The sequence below is a fragment of the Vicugna pacos genome, unplaced genomic scaffold (assembly GCF_048564905.1).
Source record: "Vicugna pacos unplaced genomic scaffold, VicPac4 scaffold_20, whole genome shotgun sequence".
In the NCBI taxonomy this organism is placed as follows: Eukaryota; Metazoa; Chordata; class Mammalia; order Artiodactyla; family Camelidae; genus Vicugna; species Vicugna pacos.
The window spans coordinates 56,793,518-56,815,352 of NW_027328741.1; positions in this window are offsets into that span (position 1 = coordinate 56,793,518).

The window sequence follows — 21,835 nt, forward strand, 5'->3', positions numbered from 1 at the left end:
GTGATGCATGAAACATGTTCGGAATACGGAATGCCATGGTTACGTAAACAATGTAAATTACATGTGTATTGGTGAGAATTCCCTCAAAGAGTGTTTTCTACTGCAAATGTGCGATTTTAGAACCTGGTGATACAAAAAACTTATGAAGTCAGAGTAAATATTTCAAAGTGTAATATATGCCTTCTTTGGTGGATGAAAGTTCACTAATCCACATGCTCACAACTCAGAATCGCATGTTTCTCGAATCCGTCATGCATGTATCATGTACGGAACCCGGAATGCCATGTTGATGGAATTCATGTAAATTATATATCTATTAGGTTGAATACACTCCAGAAGTATTCTTCTGTGAAAAATGAACGAATTCGAAACTTGTGTTAGGGAAAGCTTGTGAAAATGTGTACACGAGTCTATATGAAATTATTCCTTTTATAGAGGATGAAAAATCAGTAATCCACTTGCTCACAACTCAGGAATGCATGTATGTCGAATCCGTCATGCATGTAATATGTACGGAACACGGAATATCATGTTGAAGGAATCTATTCAAATTACATATCTCTAGGGGAGAATTCGCTCCAAGAGAGTTTTCCTGTGATCAAAGTATGATTCTTGAAACTGGTGATAGGAGAAGCAACGCAGTCCAAGGAACTATTTCAAAGTGCATAAGTAAATTGTTTGGTGGTTGAAACATCTGTCATGCGCATGTTCACAGCTCAGAAATGCATGTTTGAGGAATCCGTGATGCATGAAACATGTTCGGAATACGGAATGCCATGGTTATGTAAACAATGTAAATTACATGTGTATTGCTGAGAATTCGCTCAAAGAGTGTTTTCCACTGCCAAATGTCCGATTTTAGAACCTGGTGATACAAAAAACTTATGAAGTCAGAGTAAATATTTCAAAGTGTAATATATGCCTTCTTTGGTGGATGAAAGTTCACTAATCCACATGCTCACAACTCAGAAACGCATGTTTCTCGAATCCGTCATGCATGTATCATGTACGGAACCCGGAATGCCATGTTGATGGAATTCATGTAAATTATATATCTATTAGGTTGAATACACTCCAGAAGTATTCTTCTGTGAAAAATGAACGAATTCGAAACTTGTGTTAGGGAAAGCTTGTGAAAATGTGTACACGAGTCTATATGAAATTATTCCTTTTATAGAGGATGAAAAATCAGTAATCCACTTGCTCACAACTCAGGAATGCATGTATGTCGAATCAGTCATGCATGTAATATGTACGGAACACGGAATATCATGTTGAAGGAATCTATTCAAATTACATATCTCTAGGGTAGAATTCGCTCCAAGAGGGTTTTTCTGGGATCAAAGTGTGATTCTTCAAACTGGTGATAGGAGAAGCAACGAAGTCCAAGGAAATATTTCAAAGTGCATAAGTAACTGTTTGGTGGTTGAAACATCTGTCATGCGCATGTTCACAGCTCATAAATGCATGTTTGAGGAATCCGTGATGCATGAAACATGTTCGGAATACGGAATGCCATGGTTACGTAAACAATGTAAATTACATGTGTATTGGTGAGAATTCCCTCAAAGAGTGTTTTCTACTGCAAATGTGAGATTTTAGAACCTGGTGATACACAAAACTTATGAAGTCAGAGTAAATATTTCAAAGTGTAATATATGCCTTCTTTGGTGGATGAAAGTTCACTAATCCACATGCTCACAACTCAGAATCGCATGTTTCTCGAATCCGTCATGCATGTATCATGTATGGAACCCGGAATGCCATGTTGATGGAATTCATGTAAATTATATATCTATCAGGTTGAATACACTCCAGAAGTATTCTTCTGTGAAAAATGAACGAATTCAAAACTTGTGTTAGGGAAAGCTTGTGAAAATGTGTACACGAGTCTATATGAAATTATTCCTTTTATAGAGGATGAAAAATCAGTAATCCACTTGCTCACAACTCAGGAATGCATGTATGTCGAATCCGTCATGCATGTAATATGTACGGAACACGGAATATCATGTTGAAGGAATCTATTCAAATTACATATCTCTAGGGGAGAATTCGCTCCAAGAGAGTTTTCCTGTGATCAAAGTATGATTCTTGAAACTGGTGATAGGAGAAGCAACGAAGTCCAAGGAACTATTTCAAAGTGCATAAGTAAATAGTTTGGTGGTTGAAACATCTGTCATGCGCATGTTCACAGCTCAGAAATGCATGTTTGAGGAATCCGTGATGCATGAAACATGTTCGGAATACGGAATGCCATGGTTATGTAAACAATGTAAATTACATGTGTATTGCTGAGAATTCGCTCAAAGAGTGTTTTCCACTGCCAAATGTCCGATTTTAGAACCTGGTGATACAAAAAACTTATGAAGTCAGAGTAAATATTTCAAAGTGTAATATATGCCTTCTTTGGTGGATGAAAGTTCACTAATCCACATGCTCACAACTCAGAAACGCATGTTTCTCGAATCCGTCATGCATGTATCATGTACGGAACCCGGAATGCCATGTTGATGGAATTCATGTAAATTATATATCTATTAGGTTGAATACACTCCAGAAGTATTCTTCTGTGAAAAATGAACGAATTCGAAACTTGTGTTAGGGAAAGCTTGTGAAAATGTGTACACGAGTCTATATGAAATTATTCCTTTTATAGAGGATGAAAAATCATTAATCCACTTGCTCACAACTCAGGAATGCATGTATGTCGAATCCGTCATGCATGTAATATGTACGGAACACGGAATATCATGTTGAAGGAATCTATTCAAATTACATATCTCTAGGGGAGAATTCGCTCCAAGAGAGTTTTCCTGTGATCAAAGTGTGATTCTTGAAACTGGTGATAGGAGAAGCAACGAAGACCAAGGAACTATTTCAAAGTGCATAAGTAAATTGTTTGGTGGTTGAAACATCTGTCATGCGCATGTTCACAGCTCAGAAATGCATGTTTGAGGAATCCGTGATGCATGAAACATGTTCGGAATACGGAATGCCATGGTTATGTAAACAATGTAAATTACATGTGTATTGCTGAGAATTCGCTCAAAGAGTGTTTTCCACTGCCAAATGTCCGATTTTAGAACCTGGTGATACAAAAAACTTATGAAGTCAGAGTAAATATTTCAAAGTGTAATATATGCCTTCTTTGGTGGATGAAAGTTCACTAATCCACATGCTCACAACTCAGAAACGCATGTTTCTCGAATCCGTCATGCATGTATCATGTACGGAACCCGGAATGCCATGTTGATGGAATTCATGTAAATTATATATCTATTAGGTTGAATACACTCCAGAAGTATTCTTCTGTGAAAAATGAACGAATTCGAAACTTGTGTTAGGGAAAGCTTGTGAAAATGTGTACACGAGTCTATATGAAATTATTCCTTTTATAGAGGATGAAAAATCATTAATCCACTTGCTCACAACTCAGGAATGCATGTATGTCGAATCCGTCATGCATGTAATATGTACGGAACACGGAATATCATGTTGAAGGAATCTATTCAAATTACATATCTCTAGGGGAGAATTCGCTCCAAGAGAGTTTTCCTGTGATCAAAGTGTGATTCTTGAAACTGGTGATAGGAGAAGCAACGAAGTCCAAGGAACTATTTCAAAGTGCATAAGTAAATTGTTTGGTGGTTGAAACATCTGTCATGCGCATGTTCACAGCTCAGAAATGCATGTTTGAGGAATCCGTGATGCATGAAACATGTTCGGAATACGGAATGCCATGGTTATGTAAACAATGTAAATTACATGTGTATTGCTGAGAATTCGCTCAAAGAGTGTTTTCCACTGCCAAATGTCCGATTTTAGAACCTGGTGATACAAAAAACTTATGAAGTCAGAGTAAATATTTCAAAGTGTAATATATGCCTTCTTTGGTGGATGAAAGTTCACTAATCCACATGCTCACAACTCAGAAACGCATGTTTCTCGAATCCGTCATGCATGTATCATGTACGGAACCCGGAATGCCATGTTGATGGAATTCATGTAAATTATATATCTATTAGGTTGAATACACTCCAGAAGTATTCTTCTGTGAAAAATGAACGAATTCGAAACTTGTGTTAGGGAAAGCTTGTGAAAATGTGTACACGAGTCTATATGAAATTATTCCTTTTAAAGAGGATGAAAAATCAGTAATCCACATGCTCACAACTCAGGAATGCATGTATGTCGAATCCGTCATGCATGTAACATGTACGGAACACGGAATATCATGTTGAAGGAATCTATTCAAATTACATATCTCTAGGGTAGAATTCGCTCCAAGAGGGTTTTCCTGGGATCAAAGTGTGATTCTTGAAACTGGTGATAGGAGAAGCAACGAAGTCCAAGGAACTATTTCAAAGTGCATAAGTAACTTGTTTGGTGGTTGAAACATCTGTCATGCGCATGTTCACAGCTCAGAAATGCATGTTTGAGGAATCCGTGATGCATGAAACATGTTCGGAATACGGAATGCCATGGTTATGTAAACAATGTAAATTACATGTGTATTGCTGAGAATTCGCTCAAAGAGTGTTTTCCACTGCCAAATGTCCGATTTTAGAACCTGGTGATACAAAAAACTTATGAAGTCAGAGTAAATATTTCAAAGTGTAATATATGCCTTCTTTGGTGGATGAAAGTTCACTAATCCACATGCTCACAACTCAGAAACGCATGTTTCTCGAATCCGTCATGCATGTATCATGTACGGAACCCGGAATGCCATGTTGATGGAATTCATGTAAATTATATATCTATTAGGTTGAATACACTCCAGAAGTATTCTTCTGTGAAAAATGAACGAATTCGAAACTTGTGTTAGGGAAAGCTTGTGAAAATGTGTACACGAGTTTATATGAAATTATTCCTTTTATAGAGGATGAAAAATCAGTAATCCACTTGCTCACAACTCAGGAATGCATGTATGTCGAATCCGTCATGCATGTAATATGTACGGAACACGGAATATCATGTTGAAGGAATCTATTCAAATTACATATCTCTAGGGTAGAATTCGCTCCAAGAGGTTTTTTCTGGGATCAAAGTGTGATTCTTGAAACTGGTGATAGGAGAAGCAACGAAGTCCAAGGAAGTATTTCAAAGTGCATAAGTAACTGTTTGGTGGTTGAAACATCTGTCATGCGCATGTTCACAGCTCAGAAATGCATGTTTGAGGAATCCGTGATGCATGAAACATGTTCGGAATACGGAATGCCATGGTTACGTAAACAATGTAAATTACATGTGTATTGGTGAGAATTCCCACAAAGAGTGTTTTCTACAGCAAATGTGCGATTTTAGAACCTGGTGATACACAAAAATTAGGAAGTCAGAGTAAATATTTCAAAGTGTAATATATGCCTTCTTTGGTGGATGAAAGTTCACTAATCCACATGCTCACAACTCAGAAACGCATGTTTCTCGAATCCGTCATGCATGTATCATGTACGGAACCCGGAATGCCATGTTGATGGAATTCATGTAAATTATATATCTATTAGGTTGAATACACTCCAGAAGTATTCTTCTGTGAAAAATGAACGAATTCGAAACTTGTGTTAGGGAAAGCTTGTGAAAATGTGTACACGAGTCTATATGAAATTATTCCTTTTAAAGAGGATGAAAAATCAGTAATCCACATGCTCACAACTCAGGAATGCATGTATGTCGAATCCGTCATGCATGTAACATGTACGGAACACGGAATATCATGTTGAAGGAATCTATTCAAATTACATATCTCTAGGGTAGAATTCGCTCCAAGAGGGTTTTCCTGGGATCAAAGTGTGATTCTTGAAACTGGTGATAGGAGAAGCAACGCAGTCCAAGGAACTATTTCAAAGTGCATAAGTAAATTGTTTGGTGGTTGAAACATCTGTCATGCGCATGTTCACAGCTCAGAAATGCATGTTTGAGGAATCCGTGATGCATGAAACATGTTCGGAATACGGAATGCCATGGTTACGTAAACAATGTAAATTACATGTGTATTGGTGAGAATTCCCTCAAAGAGTGTTTTCTACTGCAAATGTGAGATTTTAGAACCTGGTGATACACAAAACTTATGAAGTCAGAGTAAATATTTCAAAGTGTAATATATGCCTTCTTTGGTGGATGAAAGTTCACTAATCCACATGCTCACAACTCAGAATCGCATGTTTCTCGAATCCGTCATGCATGTATCATGTACGGAACCCGGAATGCCATGTTGATGGAATTCATGTAAATTATATATCTATCAGGTTGAATACACTCCAGAAGTATTCTTCTGTGAAAAATGAACGAATTCAAAACTTGTGTTAGGGAAAGCTTGTGAAAATGTGTACACGAGTCTATATGAAATTATTCCTTTTATAGAGGATGAAAAATCAGTAATCCACTTGCTCACAACTCAGGAATGCATGTATGTCGAATCCGTCATGCATGTAATATGTACGGAACACGGAATATCATGTTGAAGGAATCTATTCAAATTACATATCTCTAGGGGAGAATTCGCTCCAAGAGAGTTTTCCTGTGATCAAAGTATGATTCTTGAAACTGGTGATAGGAGAAGCAACGAAGTCCAAGGAACTATTTCAAAGTGCATAAGTAAATAGTTTGGTGGTTGAAACATCTGTCATGCGCATGTTCACAGCTCAGAAATGCATGTTTGAGGAATCCGTGATGCATGAAACATGTTCGGAATACGGAATGCCATGGTTATGTAAACAATGTAAATTACATGTGTATTGCTGAGAATTCGCTCAAAGAGTGTTTTCCACTGCCAAATGTCCGATTTTAGAACCTGGTGATACAAAAAACTTATGAAGTCAGAGTAAATATTTCAAAGTGTAATATATGCCTTCTTTGGTGGATGAAAGTTCACTAATCCACATGCTCACAACTCAGAAACGCATGTTTCTCGAATCCGTCATGCATGTATCATGTAAGGAACCCGGAATGCCATGTTGATGGAATTCATGTAAATTATATATCTATTAGGTTGAATACACTCCAGAAGTATTCTTCTGTGAAAAATGAACGAATTCGAAACTTGTGTTAGGGAAAGCTTGTGAAAATGTGTACACGAGTCTATATGAAATTATTCCTTTTATAGAGGATGAAAAATCATTAATCCACTTGCTCACAACTCAGGAATGCATGTATGTCGAATCCGTCATGCATGTAATATGTACGGAACACGGAATATCATGTTGAAGGAATCTATTCAAATTACATATCTCTAGGGGAGAATTCGCTCCAAGAGAGTTTTCCTGTGATCAAAGTGTGATTCTTGAAACTGGTGATAGGAGAAGCAACGAAGTCCAAGGAACTATTTCAAAGTGCATAAGTAAATTGTTTGGTGGTTGAAACATCTGTCATGCGCATGTTCACAGCTCAGAAATGCATGTTTGAGGAATCCGTGATGCATGAAACATGTTCGGAATACGGAATGCCATGGTTATGTAAACAATGTAAATTACATGTGTATTGCTGAGAATTCGCTCAAAGAGTGTTTTCCACTGCCAAATGTCCGATTTTAGAACCTGGTGATACAAAAAACTTATGAAGTCAGAGTAAATATTTCAAAGTGTAATATATGCCTTCTTTGGTGGATGAAAGTTCACTAATCCACATGCTCACAACTCAGAAACGCATGTTTCTCGAATCCGTCATGCATGTATCATGTACGGAACCCGGAATGCCATGTTGATGGAATTCATGTAAATTATATATCTATTAGGTTGAATACACTCCAGAAGTATTCTTCTGTGAAAAATGAACGAATTCGAAAGTTGTGTTTGGGAAAGCTTGTGAAAATGTGTACACGAGTGTATATGAAATTATTCCTTTTATAGAGGATGAAAAATCAGTAATCCACTTGCTCACAACTCAGGAATGCATGTATGTCGAATCCGTCATGCATGTAATATGTACGGAACACGGAATATCATGTTGAAGGAATCTATTCAAATTACATATCTCTAGGGTAGAATTCGCTCCAAGAGGGTTTTTCTGGGATCAAAGTGTGATTCTTGAAACTGGTGATAGGAGAAACAACGAAGTCCAAGGAACTATTTCAAAGTGCATAAGTAACTGTTTGGTGGTTGAAACATCTGTCATGCGCATGTTCACAGCTCAGAAATGCATGTTTGAGGAATCCGTGATGCATGAAACATGTTCGGAATACGGAATGCCATGGTTACGTAAACAATGTAAATTACATGTGTATTGGTGAGAATTCCCTCAAAGAGTGTTTTCTACTGCAAATGTGAGATTTTAGAACCTGGTGATACACAAAAATTATGAAGTCAGAGTAAATATTTCAAAGTGTAATATATGCCTTCTTTGGTGGATGAAAGTTCACTAATCCACATGCTCACAACTCAGAAACGCATGTTTCTCGAATCCGTCATGCATGTATCATGTACGGAACCCGGAATGCCATGTTGATGGAATTCATGTAAATTATATATCTATTAGGTTGAATACACTCCAGAAGTATTCTTCTGTGAAAAATGAACGAATTCGAAACTTGTGTTAGGGAAAGCTTGTGAAAATGTGTACACGAGTCTATATGAAATTATTCCTTTTATAGAGGATGAAAAATCAGTAATCCACTTGCTCACAACTCAGGAATGCATGTATGTCGAATCCGTCATGCATGTAATATGTACGGAACACGGAATATCATGTTGAAGGAATCTATTCAAATTACATATCTCTAGGGTAGAATTCGCTCCAAGAGAGTTTTCCTGTGATCAAAGTATGATTCTTGAAACTGGTGATAGGAGAAGCAACGAAGTCCAAGGAACTATTTCAAAGTGCATAAGTAAATTGTTTGGTGGTTGAAACATCTGTCATGCGCATGTTCACAGCTCAGAAATGCATGTTTGAGGAATCCGTGATGCATGAAACATGTTCGGAATACGGAATGCCATGGTTATGTAAACAATGTAAATTACATGTGTATTGCTGAGAATTCGCTCAAAGAGTGTTTTCCACTGCCAAATGTCCGATTTTAGAACCTGGTGATACAAAAAACTTATGAAGTCAGAGTAAATATTTCAAAGTGTAATATATGCCTTCTTTGGTGGATGAAAGTTCACTAATCCACATGCTCACAACTCAGAAACGCATGTTTCTCGAATCCGTCATGCATGTATCATGTACGGAACCCGGAATGCCATGTTGATGGAATTCATGTAAATTATATATCTATTAGGTTGAATACACTCCAGAAGTATTCTTCTGTGAAAAATGAACGAATTCGAAACTTGTGTTAGGGAAAGCTTGTGAAAATGTGTACACGAGTCTATATGAAATTATTCCTTTTATAGAGGATGAAAAATCAGTAATCCACTTGCTCACAACTCAGGAATGCATGTATGTCGAATCCGTCATGCATGTAATATGTACGGAACACGGAATATCATGTTGAAGGAATCTATTTAAATTACATATCTCTAGGGTAGAATTCGCTCCAAGAGGGTTTTCCTGTGATCAAAGTGTGATTCTTGAAACTGGTGATAGGAGAAGCAACGAAGTTCAAGGAACTATTTCAAAGTGCATAAGTAACTGTTTGGTGGTTGAAACATCTGTCATGCGCATGTTCACAGCTCATAAATGCATGTTTGAGGAATCCGTGATGCATGAAACATGTTCGGAATACGGAATGCCATGGTTACGTAAACAATGTAAATTACATGTGTATTGGTGAGAATTCCCTCAAAGAGTGTTTTCTACTGCAAATGTGCGATTTTAGAACCTGGTGATACAAAAAACTTATGAAGTCAGAGTAAATATTTCAAAGTGTAATATATGCCTTCTTTGGTGGATGAAAGTTCACTAATCCACATGCTCACAACTCAGAATCGCATGTTTCTCGAATCCGTCATGCATGTATCATGTACGGAACCCGGAATGCCATGTTGATGGAATTCATGTAAATTATATATCTATTAGGTTGAATACACTCCAGAAGTATTCTTCTGTGAAAAATGAACGAATTCGAAACTTGTGTTAGGGAAAGCTTGTGAAAATGTGTACACGAGTCTATATGAAATTATTCCTTTTATAGAGGATGAAAAATCAGTAATCCACTTGCTCACAACTCAGGAATGCATGTATGTCGAATCCGTCATGCATGTAATATGTACGGAACACGGAATATCATGTTGAAGGAATCTATTCAAATTACATATCTCTAGGGGAGAATTCGCTCCAAGAGAGTTTTCCTGTGATCAAAGTATGATTCTTGAAACTGGTGATAGGAGAAGCAACGCAGTCCAAGGAACTATTTCAAAGTGCATAAGTAAATTGTTTGGTGGTTGAAACATCTGTCATGCGCATGTTCACAGCTCAGAAATGCATGTTTGAGGAATCCGTGATGCATGAAACATGTTCGGAATACGGAATGCCATGGTTATGTAAACAATGTAAATTACATGTGTATTGCTGAGAATTCGCTCAAAGAGTGTTTTCCACTGCCAAATGTCCGATTTTAGAACCTGGTGATACAAAAAACTTATGAAGTCAGAGTAAATATTTCAAAGTGTAATATATGCCTTCTTTGGTGGATGAAAGTTCACTAATCCACATGCTCACAACTCAGAAACGCATGTTTCTCGAATCCGTCATGCATGTATCATGTACGGAACCCGGAATGCCATGTTGATGGAATTCATGTAAATTATATATCTATTAGGTTGAATACACTCCAGAAGTATTCTTCTGTGAAAAATGAACGAATTCGAAACTTGTGTTAGGGAAAGCTTGTGAAAATGTGTACACGAGTCTATATGAAATTATTCCTTTTATAGAGGATGAAAAATCAGTAATCCACTTGCTCACAACTCAGGAATGCATGTATGTCGAATCAGTCATGCATGTAATATGTACGGAACACGGAATATCATGTTGAAGGAATCTATTCAAATTACATATCTCTAGGGTAGAATTCGCTCCAAGAGGGTTTTTCTGGGATCAAAGTGTGATTCTTCAAACTGGTGATAGGAGAAGCAACGAAGTCCAAGGAAATATTTCAAAGTGCATAAGTAACTGTTTGGTGGTTGAAACATCTGTCATGCGCATGTTCACAGCTCATAAATGCATGTTTGAGGAATCCGTGATGCATGAAACATGTTCGGAATACGGAATGCCATGGTTACGTAAACAATGTAAATTACATGTGTATTGGTGAGAATTCCCTCAAAGAGTGTTTTCTACTGCAAATGTGAGATTTTAGAACCTGGTGATACACAAAACTTATGAAGTCAGAGTAAATATTTCAAAGTGTAATATATGCCTTCTTTGGTGGATGAAAGTTCACTAATCCACATGCTCACAACTCAGAATCGCATGTTTCTCGAATCCGTCATGCATGTATCATGTACGGAACCCGGAATGCCATGTTGATGGAATTCATGTAAATTATATATCTATCAGGTTGAATACACTCCAGAAGTATTCTTCTGTGAAAAATGAACGAATTCAAAACTTGTGTTAGGGAAAGCTTGTGAAAATGTGTACACGAGTCTATATGAAATTATTCCTTTTATAGAGGATGAAAAATCAGTAATCCACTTGCTCACAACTCAGGAATGCATGTATGTCGAATCCGTCATGCATGTAATATGTACGGAACACGGAATATCATGTTGAAGGAATCTATTCAAATTACATATCTCTAGGGGAGAATTCGCTCCAAGAGAGTTTTCCTGTGATCAAAGTATGATTCTTGAAACTGGTGATAGGAGAAGCAACGAAGTCCAAGGAACTATTTCAAAGTGCATAAGTAAATAGTTTGGTGGTTGAAACATCTGTCATGCGCATGTTCACAGCTCAGAAATGCATGTTTGAGGAATCCGTGATGCATGAAACATGTTCGGAATACGGAATGCCATGGTTATGTAAACAATGTAAATTACATGTGTATTGCTGAGAATTCGCTCAAAGAGTGTTTTCCACTGCCAAATGTCCGATTTTAGAACCTGGTGATACAAAAAACTTATGAAGTCAGAGTAAATATTTCAAAGTGTAATATATGCCTTCTTTGGTGGATGAAAGTTCACTAATCCACATGCTCACAACTCAGAAACGCATGTTTCTCGAATCCGTCATGCATGTATCATGTACGGAACCCGGAATGCCATGTTGATGGAATTCATGTAAATTATATATCTATTAGGTTGAATACACTCCAGAAGTATTCTTCTGTGAAAAATGAACGAATTCGAAACTTGTGTTAGGGAAAGCTTGTGAAAATGTGTACACGAGTCTATATGAAATTATTCCTTTTATAGAGGATGAAAAATCATTAATCCACTTGCTCACAACTCAGGAATGCATGTATGTCGAATCCGTCATGCATGTAATATGTACGGAACACGGAATATCATGTTGAAGGAATCTATTCAAATTACATATCTCTAGGGGAGAATTCGCTCCAAGAGAGTTTTCCTGTGATCAAAGTGTGATTCTTGAAACTGGTGATAGGAGAAGCAACGAAGACCAAGGAACTATTTCAAAGTGCATAAGTAAATTGTTTGGTGGTTGAAACATCTGTCATGCGCATGTTCACAGCTCAGAAATGCATGTTTGAGGAATCCGTGATGCATGAAACATGTTCGGAATACGGAATGCCATGGTTATGTAAACAATGTAAATTACATGTGTATTGCTGAGAATTCGCTCAAAGAGTGTTTTCCACTGCCAAATGTCCGATTTTAGAACCTGGTGATACAAAAAACTTATGAAGTCAGAGTAAATATTTCAAAGTGTAATATATGCCTTCTTTGGTGGATGAAAGTTCACTAATCCACATGCTCACAACTCAGAAACGCATGTTTCTCGAATCCGTCATGCATGTATCATGTACGGAACCCGGAATGCCATGTTGATGGAATTCATGTAAATTATATATCTATTAGGTTGAATACACTCCAGAAGTATTCTTCTGTGAAAAATGAACGAATTCGAAACTTGTGTTAGGGAAAGCTTGTGAAAATGTGTACACGAGTCTATATGAAATTATTCCTTTTATAGAGGATGAAAAATCATTAATCCACTTGCTCACAACTCAGGAATGCATGTATGTCGAATCCGTCATGCATGTAATATGTACGGAACACGGAATATCATGTTGAAGGAATCTATTCAAATTACATATCTCTAGGGGAGAATTCGCTCCAAGAGAGTTTTCCTGTGATCAAAGTGTGATTCTTGAAACTGGTGATAGGAGAAGCAACGAAGTCCAAGGAACTATTTCAAAGTGCATAAGTAAATTGTTTGGTGGTTGAAACATCTGTCATGCGCATGTTCACAGCTCAGAAATGCATGTTTGAGGAATCCGTGATGCATGAAACATGTTCGGAATACGGAATGCCATGGTTATGTAAACAATGTAAATTACATGTGTATTGCTGAGAATTCGCTCAAAGAGTGTTTTCCACTGCCAAATGTCCGATTTTAGAACCTGGTGATACAAAAAACTTATGAAGTCAGAGTAAATATTTCAAAGTGTAATATATGCCTTCTTTGGTGGATGAAAGTTCACTAATCCACATGCTCACAACTCAGAAACGCATGTTTCTCGAATCCGTCATGCATGTATCATGTACGGAACCCGGAATGCCATGTTGATGGAATTCATGTAAATTATATATCTATTAGGTTGAATACACTCCAGAAGTATTCTTCTGTGAAAAATGAACGAATTCGAAACTTGTGTTAGGGAAAGCTTGTGAAAATGTGTACACGAGTCTATATGAAATTATTCCTTTTAAAGAGGATGAAAAATCAGTAATCCACATGCTCACAACTCAGGAATGCATGTATGTCGAATCCGTCATGCATGTAACATGTACGGAACACGGAATATCATGTTGAAGGAATCTATTCAAATTACATATCTCTAGGGTAGAATTCGCTCCAAGAGGGTTTTCCTGGGATCAAAGTGTGATTCTTGAAACTGGTGATAGGAGAAGCAACGAAGTCCAAGGAACTATTTCAAAGTGCATAAGTAACTTGTTTGGTGGTTGAAACATCTGTCATGCGCATGTTCACAGCTCAGAAATGCATGTTTGAGGAATCCGTGATGCATGAAACATGTTCGGAATACGGAATGCCATGGTTATGTAAACAATGTAAATTACATGTGTATTGGAGAGAATTCGCTCAAAGAGTGTTTTCCACTGCCAAATGTCCGATTTTAGAACCTGGTGATACAAAAAAATTATGAAGTCAGAGTAAATATTTCAAAGTGTAATATATGCCTTCTTTGGTGGATGAAAGTTCACTAATCCACATGCTCACAACTCAGAATCGCATGTTTCTCGAATCCGTCATGCATGTATCATGTATGGAACCCGGAATGCCATGTTGATGGAATTCATGTAAATTATATATCTATTAGGTTGAATACACTCCAGAAGTATTCTTCTGTGAAAAATGAACGAATTCGAAACTTGTGTTAGGGAAAGCTTGTGAAAATGTGTACACGAGTCTATATGAAATTATTCCTTCTATAGAGGATGAAAAATCAGTAATCCACTTGCTCACAACTCAGGAATGCATATATGTCGAATCCGTCATGCATGTAACATGTACGGAACACGGAATATCATGTTGAAGGAATCTATTCAAATTACATATCTCTAGGGGAGAATTCGCTCCAAGAGAGTTTTCCTGTGATCAAAGTATGATTCTTGAAACTGGTGATAGGAGAAGCAACGAAGTCCAAGGAACTATTTCAAAGTGCATAAGTAAATTGTTTGGTGGTTGAAACATCAGTCATGCGCATGTTCACAGCTCAGAAATGCATGTTTGAGGAATCAGTGATGCATGAAACATGTTCGGAATACGGAATGCCATGGTTATGTAAACAATGTAAATTACATGTGTATTGCTGAGAATTCGCTCAAAGAGTGTTTTCCACTGCCAAATGTCCGATTTTAGAACCTGGTGATACAAAAAACTTATGAAGTCAGAGTAAATATTTCAAAGTGTAATATATGCCTTCTTTGGTGGATGAAAGTTCACTAATCCACATGCTCACAACTCAGAAACGCATGTTTCTCGAATCCGTCATGCATGTATCATGTACGGAACCAGGAATGCCATGTTGATGGAATTCATGTAAATTATATATCTATTAGGTTGAATACACTCCAGAAGTATTCTTCTGTGAAAAATGAACGAATTCGAAACTTGTGTTAGGGAAAGCTTGTGAAAATGTGTACACGAGTCTATATGAAATTATTCCTTTTATAGAGGATGAAAAATCAGTAATCCACTTGCTCACAACTCAGGAATGCATGTATGTCGAATCCGTCATGCATGTAATATGTACGGAACACGGAATATCATGTTGAAGGAATCTATTCAAATTACATATCTCTAGGGTAGAATTCGCTCCAAGAGGGTTTTTCTGGGATCAAAGTGTGATTCTTGAAACTGGTGATAGGAGAAGCAACGAAGTCCAAGGAACTATTTCAAAGTGCATAAGTAACTGTTTGGTGGTTGAAACATCTGTCATGCGCATGTTCACAGCTCATAAATGCATGTTTGAGGAATCCGTGATGCATGAAACATGTTCGGAATACGGAAAGCCATGGTTACGTAAACAAAGTAAATTAAATGTGTATTGGTGAGAATTCCCTCAAAGAGTGTTTTCTACTGCAAATGTGCGTTTTTAGAACCTGGTGATACAAAAAACTTATGAAGTCAGAGTAAATATTTCAAAGTGTAATATATGCCTTCTTTGGTGGATGAAAGTTCACTAATCCACATGCTCACAACTCAGAATCGCATGTTTCTCGAATCCGTCATGCATGTATCATGTACGGAACCCGGAATGCCATGTTGATGGAATTCATGTAAATTTTATATCTATAAGGTTGAATACACTCCAGAAGTATTCTTCTGTGAAAAATGAACGAATTCGAAACATGTGTTAGGGAAAGCTTGTGAAAATGTGTACACGAGTCTATATGAAATTATTCCTTTTATAGAGGATGAAAAATCAGTAATCCACTTGCTCACAACTCAGGAATGCATGTATGTCGAATCCGTCATGCATGTAATATGTACGGAACACGGAATATCATGTTGAAGGAATCTATTCAAATTACATATCTCTAGGGGAGAATTCGCTCCAAGAGAGTTTTCCTGTGATCAAAGTATGATTCTTGAAACTGGAGATAGGAGAAGCAACGAAGTCCAAGGAACTATTTCAAAGTGCATAAGTAAATTGTTTGGTGGTTGAAACATCTGTCATGCGCATGTTCACAGCTCAGAAATGCATGTTTGAGGAATCCGTGATGCATGAAACATGTTCGGAATACGGAATGCCATGGTTATGTAAACAATGTAAATTACATGTGTATTGCTGAGAATTCGCTCAAAGAGTGTTTTCCACTGCCAAATGTCCGATTTTAGAACCTGGTGATACAAAAAACTTATGAAGTCAGAGTAAATATTTCAAAGTGTAATATATGCCTTCTTTGGTGGATGAAAGTTCACTAATCCACATGCTCACAACTCAGAAACGCATGTTTCTCGAATCCGTCATGCATGTATCATGTACGGAACCCGGAATGCCATGTTGATGGAATTCATGTAAATTATATATCTATTAGGTTGAATACACTCCAGAAGTATTCTTCTGTGAAAAATGAACGAATTCGAAACTTGTGTTAGGGAAAGCTTGTGAAAATGTGTACACGAGTCTATATGAAATTATTCCTTTTATAGAGGATGAAAAATCAGTAATCCACTTGCTCACAACTCAGGAATGCATGTATGTCGAATCCGTCATGCATGTAATATGTACGGAACACGGAATATCATGTTGAAGGAATCTATTCAAATTACATATCTCTAGGGTAGAATTCGCTCCAAGAGGGTTTTTCTGGGATCAAAGTGTGATTCTTGAAACTGGTGATAGGAGAAGCAACGAAGTCCAAGGAAATATTTCAAAGTGCATAAGTAACTGTTTGGTGGTTGAAACATCTGTCATGCGCATGTTCACAGCTCATAAATGCATGTTTGAGGAATCCGTGATGCATGAAACATGTTCGGAATACGGAATGCCATGGTTACGTAAATAATGTAAATTACATGTGTATTGGTGAGAATTCCCTCAAAGAGTGTTTTCTACTGCAAATGTGCGATTTTAGAACCTGGTGATACACAAAACTTATGAAGTCAGAGTAAATATTTCAAAGTGTAATATATGCCTTCTTTGGTGGATGAAAGTTCACTAATCCACATGCTCACAACTCAGAATCGCATGTTTCTCGAATCCGTCATGCATGTATCATGTACGGAACCCGGAATGCCATGTTGATGGAATTCATGTAAATTATATATCTATTAGGTTGAATACACTCCAGAAGTATTCTTCTGTGAAAAATGAACGAATTCGAAACTTGTGTTAGGGAAAGCTTGTGAAAATGTGTACACGAGTCTATATGAAATTATTCCTTTTATTGAGGATGAAAAATCAGTAATCCACTTGCTCACAACTCAGGAATGCATGTATGTCGAATCCGTCATGCATGTAATATGTACGGAACACGGAATATCATGTTGAAGGAATCTATTCAAATTACATATCTCTAGGGGAGAATTCGCTCCAAGAGGGTTTTTCTGGGATCAAAGTGTGATTCTTGAAACTGGTGATAGGAGAAGCAACGAAGTCCAAGGAACTATTTCAAAGTGCATAAGTAACTGTTTGGTGGTTGAAACATCTGTCATGCGCATGTTCACAGCTCAGAAATGCATGTTTGAGGAATCCGTGATGCATGAAACATGTTCGGAATACGGAATGCCATGGTTATGTAAACAATGTAAATTACATGTGTATTGGTGAGAATTCGCTCAAAGAGAGTTTTCTACTGCCAAATGTCCGATTTTAGAACCTGGTGATACAAAAAACTTATGAAGTCAGAGTAAATATTTCAAAGTGTAATATATGCCTTCTTTGGTGGATGAAAGTTCACTAATCCACATGCTCACAACTCAGAAACGCATGTTTCTCGAATCCGTCATGCATGTATCATGTACGGAACCCGGAATGCCATGTTGATGGAATTCATGTAAATTATATATCTATTAGGTTGAATACACTCCAGAAGTATTCTTCTGTGAAAAATGAACGAATTCGAAACTTGTGTTAGGGAAAGCTTGTGAAAATGTGTACACGAGTCTATATGAAATTATTCCTTTTATAGAGGATGAAAAATCAGTAATCCACATGGTCACAACTCAGGAATGCATGTTTGTCGAATCCGTCATGCATGTAACATGTACGGAACACGGAATATCATGTTGAAGGAATCTATTCAAATTACATATCTCTAGGGTAGAATTCGCTCCAAGAGGGTTTTCCTGTGATCAAAGTGTGATTCTTGAAACTGGTGATAGGAGAAGCAACGAAGTCCAAGGAACTATTTCAAAGTGCATAAGTAACTTGTTTGGTGGTTGAAACATCTGTCATGCGCATGTTCACAGCTCAGAAATGCATGTTTGAGGAATCCGTGATGCATGAAACTTGTTCGGAATACGGAATGCCATGGTTATGTAAACAATGTAAATTACATGTGTATTGGAGAGAATTCGCTCAAAGAGTGTTTTCCACTGCCAAATGTCCGATTTTAGAACCTGGTGATACAAAAAACTTATGAAGTCAGAGTAAATATTTCAAAGTGTAATATATGCCTTCTTTGGTGGATGAAAGTTCACTAATCCACATGCTCACAACTCAGAATCGCATGTTTCTCGAATCCGTCATGCATGTATCATGTACGGAACCCGGAATGCCATGTTGATGGAATTCATGTAAATTATATATCTATTAGGTTGAATAAACTCCAGAAGTATTCTTCTGTGAAAAATGAACGAATTCGAAACTTGTGTTTGGGAAAGCTTGTGAAAATGTGTACACGAGTGTATATGAAATTATTCCTTTTATAGAGGATGAAAAATCATTAATCCACTTGCTCACAACTCAGGAATGCATGTATGTCGAATCCGTCATGCATGTAATATGTACGGAACACGGAATATCATGTTGAAGGAATCTATTCAAATTACATATCTCTAGGGTAGAATTCGCTCCAAGAGGGTTTTTCTGGGATCAAAATGTGATTCGTGAAACTGGTGATAGGGGAAGCAACGAAGTCCAAGGAACTATTTCAAAGTGCATAAGTAACTGTTTGGTGGTTGAAACATCTGTCATGCGCATGTTCACAGCTCAGAAATGCATGTATGAGGAATCCGTGATGCATGAAACATGTTCGGAATACGGAATGCCATGGTTACGTAAACAATGTAAATTACATGTGTATTGGTGAGAATTCCCTCAAAGAGTGTTTTCTACTGCAAATGTGCGATTTTAGAACCTGGTGATACAGAAAAATTATGAAGTCAGAGTAAATATTTCAAAGTGTAATATATGCCTTCTTTGGTGGATGAAAGTTCACTAATCCACATGCTCACAACTCAGAAACGCATGTTTCTCGAATCCGTCATGCATGTATCATGTACGGAACCCGGAATGCCATGTTGATGGAATTCATGTAAATTATATATCTATTAGGTTGAATACACTCCAGAAGTATTCTTCTGTGAAAAATGAACGAATTCGAAACTTGTGTTAGGGAAAGCTTGTGAAAATGTGTACACGAGTCTATATGAAATTATTCCTTTTAAAGAGGATGAAAAATCAGTAATCCACATGCTCACAACTCAGGAATGCATGTATGTCGAATCCGTCATGCATGTAACATGTACGGAACACGGAATATCTTGTTGAAGGAATCTATTCAAATTACATATCTCTAGGGTAGAATTCGCTCCAAGAGGGTTTTCCTGGTATCAAAGTGTGATTCTTGAAACTGGTGATAGGAGAAGCAACGTAGTCCAAGGAACTATTTCAAAGTGCATAAGTAACTTGTTTGGTGGTTGAAACATCTGTCATGCGCATGTTCACAGCTCAGAAATGCATGTTTGAGGAATCCGTGATGCATGAAACTTGTTCGGAATACGGAATGCCATGGTTATGTAAACAATGTAAATTACATGTGTATTGGAGAGAATTCGCTCAAAGAGTGTTTTCCACTGCCAAATGTCCGATTTTAGAACCTGGTGATACAAAAAACTTATGAAGTCAGAGTAAATATTTCAAAGTGTAATATATGCCTTCTTTGGTGGATGAAAGTTCACTAATCCACATGCTCACAACTCAGAATCGCATGTTTCTCGAATCCGTCATGCATGTATCATGTACGGAACCCGGAATGCCATGTTGATGGAATTCATGTAAATTATATATCTATTAGGTTGAATACACTCCAGAAGTATTCTTCTGTGAAAAATGAACGAATTCGAAACTTGTGTTAGGGAAAGCTTGTGAAAATGTGTACACGAGTGTATATGAAATTATTCCTTTTATAGAGGATGAAAAATCAGTAATCCACTTGCTCACAACTCAGGAATGCATGTATGTCGAATCCGTCATGCATGTAATATGTACGGAACACGGAATATCATGTTGAAGGAATCTATTCAAATTACATATCTCTAGGGGAGAATTCGCTCCAAGAGAGTTTTCCTGTGATCAAAGTGTGATTCTTGAAACTGGTGATAGGAGAAGCAACGAAGTCCAAGGAACTATTTCAAAGTGCATAAGTAACTTGTTTGGTGGTTGAAACATCTGTCATGCGCATGTTCACAGCTCAGAAATGCATCTTTGAGGAATCCGTGATGCATGAAACATGTTCGGAATACGGAAAGCCATGGTTATGTAAACAATGTAAATTACATGTGTATTGGAGAGAATTCGCTCAAAGAGTGTTTTCCACTGCCAAATGTCCGATTTTAGAACCTGGTGATACACAAAAATTATGAAGTCAGAGTAAATATTTCAAAGTGTAATATATGCCTTCTTTGGTGGATGAAAGTTCACTAATCCACATGCTCACAACTCAGAAACGCATGTTTCTCGAATCCGTCATGCATGTATCATGTACGGAACCCGGAATGCCATGTTGATGGAATTCATGTAAATTATATATCTATTAGGTTGAATACACTCCAGAAGTATTCTTCTGTGAAAAATGAACGAATTCGAAACTTGTGTTAGGGAAAGCTTGTGAAAATGTGTACACGAGTCTATATGAAATTATTCCTTTCAAAGAGGATGAAAAATCAGTAATCCACATGCTCACAACTCAGGAATGCATGTATGTCGAATCCGTCATGCATGTAACATGTACGGAACACGGAATATCTTGTTGAAGGAATCTATTCAAATTACATATCTCTAGGGTAGAATTCGCTCCAAGAGGGTTTTCCTGGTATCAAAGTGTGATTCTTGAAACTGGTGATAGGAGAAGCAACGTAGTCCAAGGAACTATTTCAATGTGCATAAGTAACTTGTTTGGTGGTTGAAACATCTGTCATGCGCATGTTCACAGCTCAGAAATGCATGTTTGAGGAATCCGTGATGCATGAAACTTGTTCGGAATACGGAATGCCATGGTTATGTAAACAATGTAAATTACATGTGTATTGGAGAGAATTCGCTCAAAGAGTGTTTTCCACTGCCAAATGTCCGATTTTAGAACCTGGTGATACAAAAAACTTATGAAGTCAGAGTAAATATTTCAAAGTGTAATATATGCCTTCTTTGGTGGATGAAAGTTCACTAATCCACATGCTCACAACTCAGAATCGCATGTTTCTCGAATCCGTCATGCATGTATCATGTACGGAACCCGGAATGCCATGTTGATGGAATTCATGTAAATTATATATCTATTAGGTTGAATACACTCCA